Genomic DNA, 8406 nt, shown 5'->3' with positions numbered 1-8406 from the left:
GATAAGTGAAGCAGGAGGTATACAATACCAGACCTTAAGTTATACTACAGGGTTATACTAACAAAAACAGCATGGTATTGGCTTCAAGACAGACATTAAGACCAATGGAACAGAATAGAAGACACCAAGACAAAACTACATAAATACCATTATCTCATACTAGAAAAAGGTGCCATAAATATACATCAGAAAATAGACAGCCTCTTCAACAAATGATGCTGGGAAAACTGGAAATATATGAGTTGTACAATGAAACTTAACACCAATCTCTTATCCTGTACAGAATTCAACTCAAAGTGGATCAAAGACATTAGACCAGAGACCCTGTACCGACTGACTAGAAGAAAATGTAAGCCCAACTCTCTATATCATGTTGGCTTAAGAACCAACCTCCTCAATAAGACTCCTAAAGCACAAGAAGTAAAATCAAGAATCAATAATTGAGACAGTATCAAACAAAAAAGTTTCTTCGCAGCAAAGAGGAAACAAGAATGTGAAGAGAGAGCCTATAGAATGGGAGAAAATCTTTACCACCTGCACCTCAGATATAGCATTAATCTCCAGCATATACAAAGAACTCAAAAAAACTTAACACACACACAAAAAAATCCTATCAATAAATGGACAAAGTAACTGAACAGGCACTTCAGAGAAGAAATACAATTGGTCAACAAATATATGGAAGAATGTTCACCATCACTATTAGAAAAATGCAAATTAAAAGTACCATGAGATTCCATCTTATTCCATTCAGAATGGCAGTTATCAAGAATACAAGTAACAATAAATGTTGGTGAGGAAGTAGGGGAAAAGTTTCACTCATACATTGCTGGTGGGATTGCAAATTGGTGCCATCACTCTGGAAAGCAGTATGGAGATTCCTCAGAAAACTTGGAATGGAACCACCATTTGACCCAGTTATCCCACTCCTTGGTTTACACCCAAAGGACTTAAAATCAGTATACTACAGTAATGCAGCCACACCAAAGTCCATAGCAACTCAATTCACAATTGCAAAGCTATGGAACCAACCAAGGTGCCCTTCAACAGATGAATAGATAAATTGTGTTATATATACACAACAGAATTTTCCTCAGTCATAAAGAAGAAGGAGATTATGGCATTTTCAGGTAAATGTATGGAACTGGACACTCTCATGCTAAGTGAAATAAGCCAACCCAAAGAAACCAAAGGCCAAATTTTCTCTCTGGTATGTGGATGCTTACCCACAATAAGGGAGTTGGAGGGAAAAATAAAAGTTTATTTGATTAGACAAAGGGAAATGAAGGGAAGGAGGGAAGGTAGCAGCAGCAGTAGAATGAATCAGCCATTACTTTCCTATGTTCATATATGAATAAAGGACCAGTGAAACTCCATATCATGTACCACAAAATGGGATCCTAATTATAATGAGTTATAATTTTCATGTATGTATATTTCAAAATACTCTACTATATTGTATATCTAAAAATTAAAAATAAAGTTAAATGATAACAAGTGTCCTTTGGGATGAAGCTACATAGATTACAGTATTATCATATAATCAAATACTATGCATCCTTTACAAAAGGGCCTAAGGCAGTTCTGCAAGTATTAGCTGGGAAAAAAAAAAAACCCTGCAAGACACAAAAAGTGAAGACAGAAAGGTGCAAAAGAGTATATTCATTTGTATGAAAGAATTTTATATACACCTGTGTATGTAAGCATTCAGAAATCTAGCTCCTTTCATTTCCAACTCAACATCTTGGCCTTTTCCAAGATATTAAGTACAAATATCGAAAGGATTTATTCTTCAAATACCATGAACAAATGTCAGAGTAGACTAAATTTAATAGTAAGGAGGGTAAACCCTCAATTCTCTGCCTATATAAGTGCCTCCATAAGTGTGTTGAGGTCTCCTGCATGATTTGGTTAGCACAATCCTAGAGATAGAACATGGGAGAAAAGATTAAAAATATCACCTGTGATTCTAGACAGTTCTGATATTATTTGTATTATCTTCTAGAAGTATTCTAAACTGTTTTCTCTCCTCCACTGTAATACTTTTAAAAAGTATTCAAGGATGACAGGTAAATTTATATAAATATCTTTCAGCAATAAATACAATATGAATTTAATTAATACAAAACTATTAGTGCATTAAGTAATACAGTGTATTTGTATATTTGTATAATTTGTATACTTGTATACAAATTTGTATAATTTGTATATTTCAGAGAAGAAATACAATTGGTCAACAAATATATGGAAGAATGTTCACCATCACTATTAGAAAAATGCAAATTAAAAGTACCATGAGGTTTTCAAGATGGCGGCCTAGAGGGTGGCTGCATTTCATGTTACTCCACGACTCAGGATTCAAAAGAGGAGATATTGAGACGCTTGGGACCAACTCAAAGCAGCCGGGTGACTCTCACCCCCTGGGGGGGCATCCCGGATGGGACGGTGGTCCCGGAACGCAGGAAACTTTGTGAAGTAGAACTGCCGGCAAGACGCCCCTCCCCCCGCTGGAGCAGTGAACTCAGACAGCTGGGAGCGCCGTAAAGGAGGCCGCTCGGCACAGCGCTGGGACTCGGAGCAACCACTGGGGCTCCCGCGGCTGCCCAGGGGAAGAGTGGCGAGGAGAGCTGTGTGGACTCAGGACACCGGGGCCTGCCCTGAGGAGGAGGAGGAGGAGCGTGGCCACTTGGATTTGGAGTGACTGCACCGGATCTGCAGGCGGTTGCCAGAGGAGAAGCTGTGCAGCGAGCTGTTTGGACTCGGAACGACGCTTCTGAAACCCGGGGCCTGCCCTGAGGACGAGGAGGAGGAGGAGGAGCACGGCCGCTTGGATTCGGGGTGACTACACCAGAGCTACAGGCGGTTGCCAGAGAAGGGGCTGCGTGGCGAGCTGTTTGGACTCAGACCACTTCTGAACACCGGGGCCTGCCCGGAGGAGTAGGAGGAGGAGGAGGAGGAGCGCGGCGGGTCGTTTGGACTCGCAGTGACTGCATTAGCGCTCCGGGCGGCTGCTCAGAGGAGAAGGCGAGTGGTGAGTTGTTTGGACTTAAAGTGACAGCTCCTGAACACAGGGGGGCTGCCTGGAGGAGAAGCGTGGGGGGACGCTTGGTCTTGAGTGGCCGCACCAGAGCTCCGGGCGGTTGCCCAGAGGACCCGTGCTGCGGGTCACGTGGACTCAGAGCCACTCAGAGCGACCGCTCCTGAACACCCCGGGGGTTATCTGGAGAAGGAGGAGGAACGGGGAGGGTCACTTCAACTCGGAGAGATTGATTGCCCAGGGCTACGGGTGGTTGGTGGAGGTGGAGGCACGCAGTCAGTTTCTTGGACTCCTAGTGACCGCACCGGAATACTGGGCGGCTGTCTGGAGAAAGAGGCCTGTGGCGGGTCTCTGGGACTCAGAGCGATTGTTTGGGGCCCCAGGTGGCTGCTCAGAGGAGGGGCCACGCAGCCAGGCGATTAGGTGCAGAACAGGGTCCCAGGATCTAGGAGGCTTCTTGGTGGAAGAGCCGCACAGAGACAGGCTTAGGGCGGAGCGAAGGTTCCAGGCCTGCGGGCAGACTCTCTGAGGAAGGGCAGCCTAAGGAGAGTCATCTGCAAAGGGTGAGGCTCCCAGGCCCAGGAGGTAGGGCCGGGCCCCTGGAAACTTTGCAGAGGAAGGCAGCCCAGCCCAGGCGGTAGCTGTAAATTGAGGGGAACCTCTAGGAGGGAACTGACCAGCGAGACCTCCCCACCGGGTGAGTCTTCCCTGCTGGGTGAGGTTTCCCCACAAGGACGGTAAAACCAGAGACTCAGGTCCAAACAGGCCTTGCCTCAGCCCACAGCCTAGGTCCCCTTTGGATGATCATTGATCAACAAGTGGAGGCACCTCTGCCACTAACAGGGATTATACCCCACCTGAAGGCCACCACTCCTAGAGAGGCAGCTTCCTTGTGGAGCACCGCATTATCAACTTCCTCCAAGACTTCAGCCTACTGAAGTCTAAGGGGGGATATATATAGAAATCTTCAGGGTTATTGTAAGTCAATAGAGGAAATCTGCAATATCTCAGCGGTCCTCTGATACCTGAACAATATGAGAAAACAAGGAAAGAAAATGCTGCAAACAAATCTAGATGTTACATCAATAAAGCCCAGTGACAGCATGGCAGAAGAAATGACAGAAAAGGAGTTCAGAATGTACATAATTAAAATGATCAGAGAAGCAAACGATGAGATGAAAGAGCAAATGCACGCACTGAATGATGAGATGAAAGAGCAAATGCAAGCATTGATTGATCACACCAATCGACAGTTAAAAGAGCAAATACAGGAAGCAAAAGATCATTTCAATAAAGAGTTAGAGATATTGAAAAAAAACTAAACAGAAATCCTTGACATGAAGGAAACAATAAACCAAATTAAGAACTCCATAGAAAGCATATCCAATAGGATAGAACACCTGGAAGACAGAACCTCAGACATTGAAGACAAAATATTTAACCTTGAAAACAAAGCTGAACAAACAGAGAAGATGGTAAGAAATCATGAACAGAATCTACAAGAACTATGGGATATCATGAAAAGGCCAAATTTAAGAATTATTGGGATTGAGGAAGGCCTAGAGAAACAAGCCAAAGGAATGAACAACCTATTCAATGAATAATATCAGAAAATTCCCAAATCTGAAGAATGAAATGGAAAATCAAGTTCAAGAGGCTTATAGGACTCCAAATACACAAAATTACAACAGACCCACACCAAGGCACATTATAATGAAAATACCGAACATACAAAATAAAGACAGAATTTTAAAGGCTGTGAGAGAAAAGAACCAAATTACATTCAGGGGGAAACCAATACAGATATCAGCAGATATTTCAATCCAGACCCTAAAAGCTAGAAGGGCCTGGAACAACATTTTTCAAGCCCTGAAAGAAAATGGATGCCAACCAAGAATCTTATACCCAGCAAAACTTACCTTCAAATTTGAAGATGAAATAAAATCCTTCCATGATAAACAAAAGCTAAAAGAATTTACAAAAGAAAGCCAGCATTACAGAACATTCTCAGCAAAATATTCCATGAGGAAGAGATGAAAAACAAAGAAGCAAATCAGCAAAGGGAGGAATTATCCTAAAGGAATTGTCAAATAAAGGAGGAAACAAGTTGTGTCAAACAAATAAATAAATAAAATTTTAAAAATGAACCAAATGATCGGGAAACCAAATCATATCTCAATAATAACCCTGAATGTTAATGGCCTGAATTCATCAATCAAAAGACATAGACTGGCAGATTGGATTAAAAAGAAAGATCCAACAATATGTTGCCTGCAAGAGACTCACCTCATAGAAAAAGATACCCATAGACTAAAGGTGAAAGGATGGGGAAAAACATACCATGCACATGGACTCAGCAAAAAAGCTGGAGTATCCATCCTCATTTCCGATAATGTGGACTTCAAGCCAAAGTTAGTGAGAAGGGATAAAGAAGGTCATTTCATACTGCTTAAGGGAAGCATAAATCAGCAAGATATAACAATCATAAACATCTATTCCCCAAACAGTGGCTCATCCATGTATGTCAAACAAATCCTTCTCAATTTCAGAAATCTAATAGACCATAACACAATAATACTAGGTGATTTTAACATGCCTCTCTCACCACTGGACAGATCTTCCAGACAAAAATTGAACAAAGAAACCATAGATCTCAATAACACAATCAATAATTTAGACTTAACAGACATTTATAGAATATACCATCCAACCAAGAGCGAATACACTTTCTTCTCAGCAGCACATGGATCCTTCTCTAAAATAGACCATATATTATGCCACAAAGCTAATGTTAGCAAATACAAGAAGATAGAGACACTAGCATGTATTCTATCAGATCATAATGGATTGAAGTTAGAGATAAATGAAAGAGTAAAACATAGAAACTATTCCAACATCTGGAGATTAAACAATATGCTATATATTATGAATGGATAACAGAAGATATTAGGAAGGAAATTAAAAAATTCTTAGAGGTAAATGAGAACAAAGAAACATCATATCAAAATCTCTGGGACACTATGAAAGCAGTACTTAGAGGGAAATTTATTTCATGGAGCGCATTTAATAAAAGAAGTAAAACTCAACAAATAAACGACCTAACACTACAGCTCAAAGCCCTAGAAAAGAAGAACAGAACAGCACCAAAAGTAGTAGAAGACAGGAAATAGTTAAAATCAGAGCTGAAATCAATGAAATTGAAACAAAAGAAACAATACAAAAAATTGACAAAATAAATAGTTGGTTCTTCGAAAAAATAACAAAATTGATAAACCTTTAGCCACACTAACAAAGAGAAGACGAGAGAAAACCCAAATCACTAAAATTCGGAATGAACAAGGAAATATCACAACAGACAGGATTGAAATACAAAACATAATTAGAAGCTATTTGAAAATCTATACTCCAACAAAATAGAAAATTTTGAAGGCATCAACAGGTTTCTAGAGACATATGAATTGCCTAAACTGAACGAGGAGGACATAAACAATTTAAATAGACCAATTTCAAGTACTGAAATAGAAGAAGTCATCAAAAGCCTACCAACAAAGAAAAGTCCGGGACCAGATGGGTTCTCAGCCGAGTTCTACAAAACCTTTAAAGAAGAGCTCATTCCAATACTTCTCAAAGTATTCCATAAAATAGAAGAGGAGGGAACCCTCCCAAACTCATTCTATGAAGCCAATATCACCCTGATACCTAAACCAGACAGAGACTCATCAAGGAAAGAAAATTTCAGACCAACATCCTTAATGAACATCGATGCAAAAATTCTCAACAAAATTTTAGCAAATCGCATACAAAAACATATTAAAAAGATAGTGCACCATGATCATGTTGGTTTCATCCCAGGGATGCAAGGTTGGTTCAACATCAGGAAATCAATAAACGTAATTCACCACATTAATAGACTTAAAGTCAAGAATCACATGATTATTTCAATAGATGCAGAAAAAGCATTTGATAAATACAGCACCCCTTCATGCTCAAAACACTAGAAAAAATAGGGATAGTGGGAACATTCCTTAACATTGTAAAGGCCATTTATGCTAAGCCCATGGCTAATATCATTCTAAATGGTGAAAAACTGAAAGCATTCCCCCTAAAAACTGGAACAAGGCAGGGATGCCCTCTTTCACCACTTCTATTCAACATCGTTCTTGAGACTCTGGCCAGAGCAATTAGACAACCCAAAGAGATTAAAGGGATACGAATTGGGAAAGAAGAACTCAAACTATCCCTGTTCGCTGATGACATGATTATATATTTAGAGGAACCTGGAAATTCCACCAGAAAACTCTTAGAATTCATAAGTGAATTCAGTAAAGTAGCAGGTTACAAGATCAATGCCCATAAATCCAACGCATTTGTATACATAAGTGATGAATCTTCAGAAAGAGAAATTAGGAAAACTACCCCATTCACAATAGCCTCGAAAAAAATAAAATACTTGGGAATCAATCTCACAAAGAGGTGAAAGACCTCTACAATGAGAACTATACAACACTAAAGAAAGAAATTAAAGAACACCTTAGAAGATGGAAAGATCTTCCATGTTCTTGGATAGGAAGAATTAATATTGTCAAAATGGCCATACTACCTAAAGTGCTATACAAATTCAATGCAATTCCAATTAAAATCCCAATGATGTACCTTACAGAAATAGAGCAAGCAATTATGAAATTCATCTGGAAGAATAAGAAACCCAGAATAGCTAAAGCAATACTTAGCAGGAAGAGTGAAACAGGGGGTATTGCAATACCAGATCTTCAACTCTACTACAAAGCAATAGTAACAAAAACAGCATGGTATTGGTACCAAAATAGAAAGGTAGATCAATGGTACAGAATAGAGGACACGGACACAAACCCAAATAAATACAATTTTCTCATACTAGACAAAGGTGCCAAAAATATGCAATGGAGAAAAGATAGCCTCTTCAACAAATGGTGCTGGGAGAATTGGAAATCCATATGCAACAGAATGAAACTAAACCCATATCTCTCACCATGCACAAAACTAAACTCAAAATGGATTAAGGACCTCGGAATCAGACCAGAGACCCTGCAGATTATAGAAGAAAAAGTAGGTCCAAATCTTCACCTTGTTGGTCTAGGATCAGACTTCCTTAACAGGACTCCCATAGCACAAGAAATAAAAGCTAGAATCAACCACTGGGATAGATTCAAACTAAAAAGCTTTCTCTCAGCAAAGGAAACTATCAGCAATGCGAAGAAAGAGCCTACAGAATGGGAGAATATCTTTGCCACTCATACTTCAGATAGAGCACTAATCTCCAGAATCTATAAAGAACTCAAAAAACTTTACTCCAAGAATTCAAATAATCCAGTCGACAAATGGGCTAAGGA

This window comes from Sciurus vulgaris, assembly GCF_902686455.1.
Source record: "Sciurus vulgaris genome assembly, chromosome: 4".
NCBI classification, from domain to species: Eukaryota; Metazoa; Chordata; class Mammalia; order Rodentia; family Sciuridae; genus Sciurus; species Sciurus vulgaris.
The sequence above is the reverse complement of the archived record's forward strand: the minus strand, read 5'-3'. Positions refer to the sequence as shown.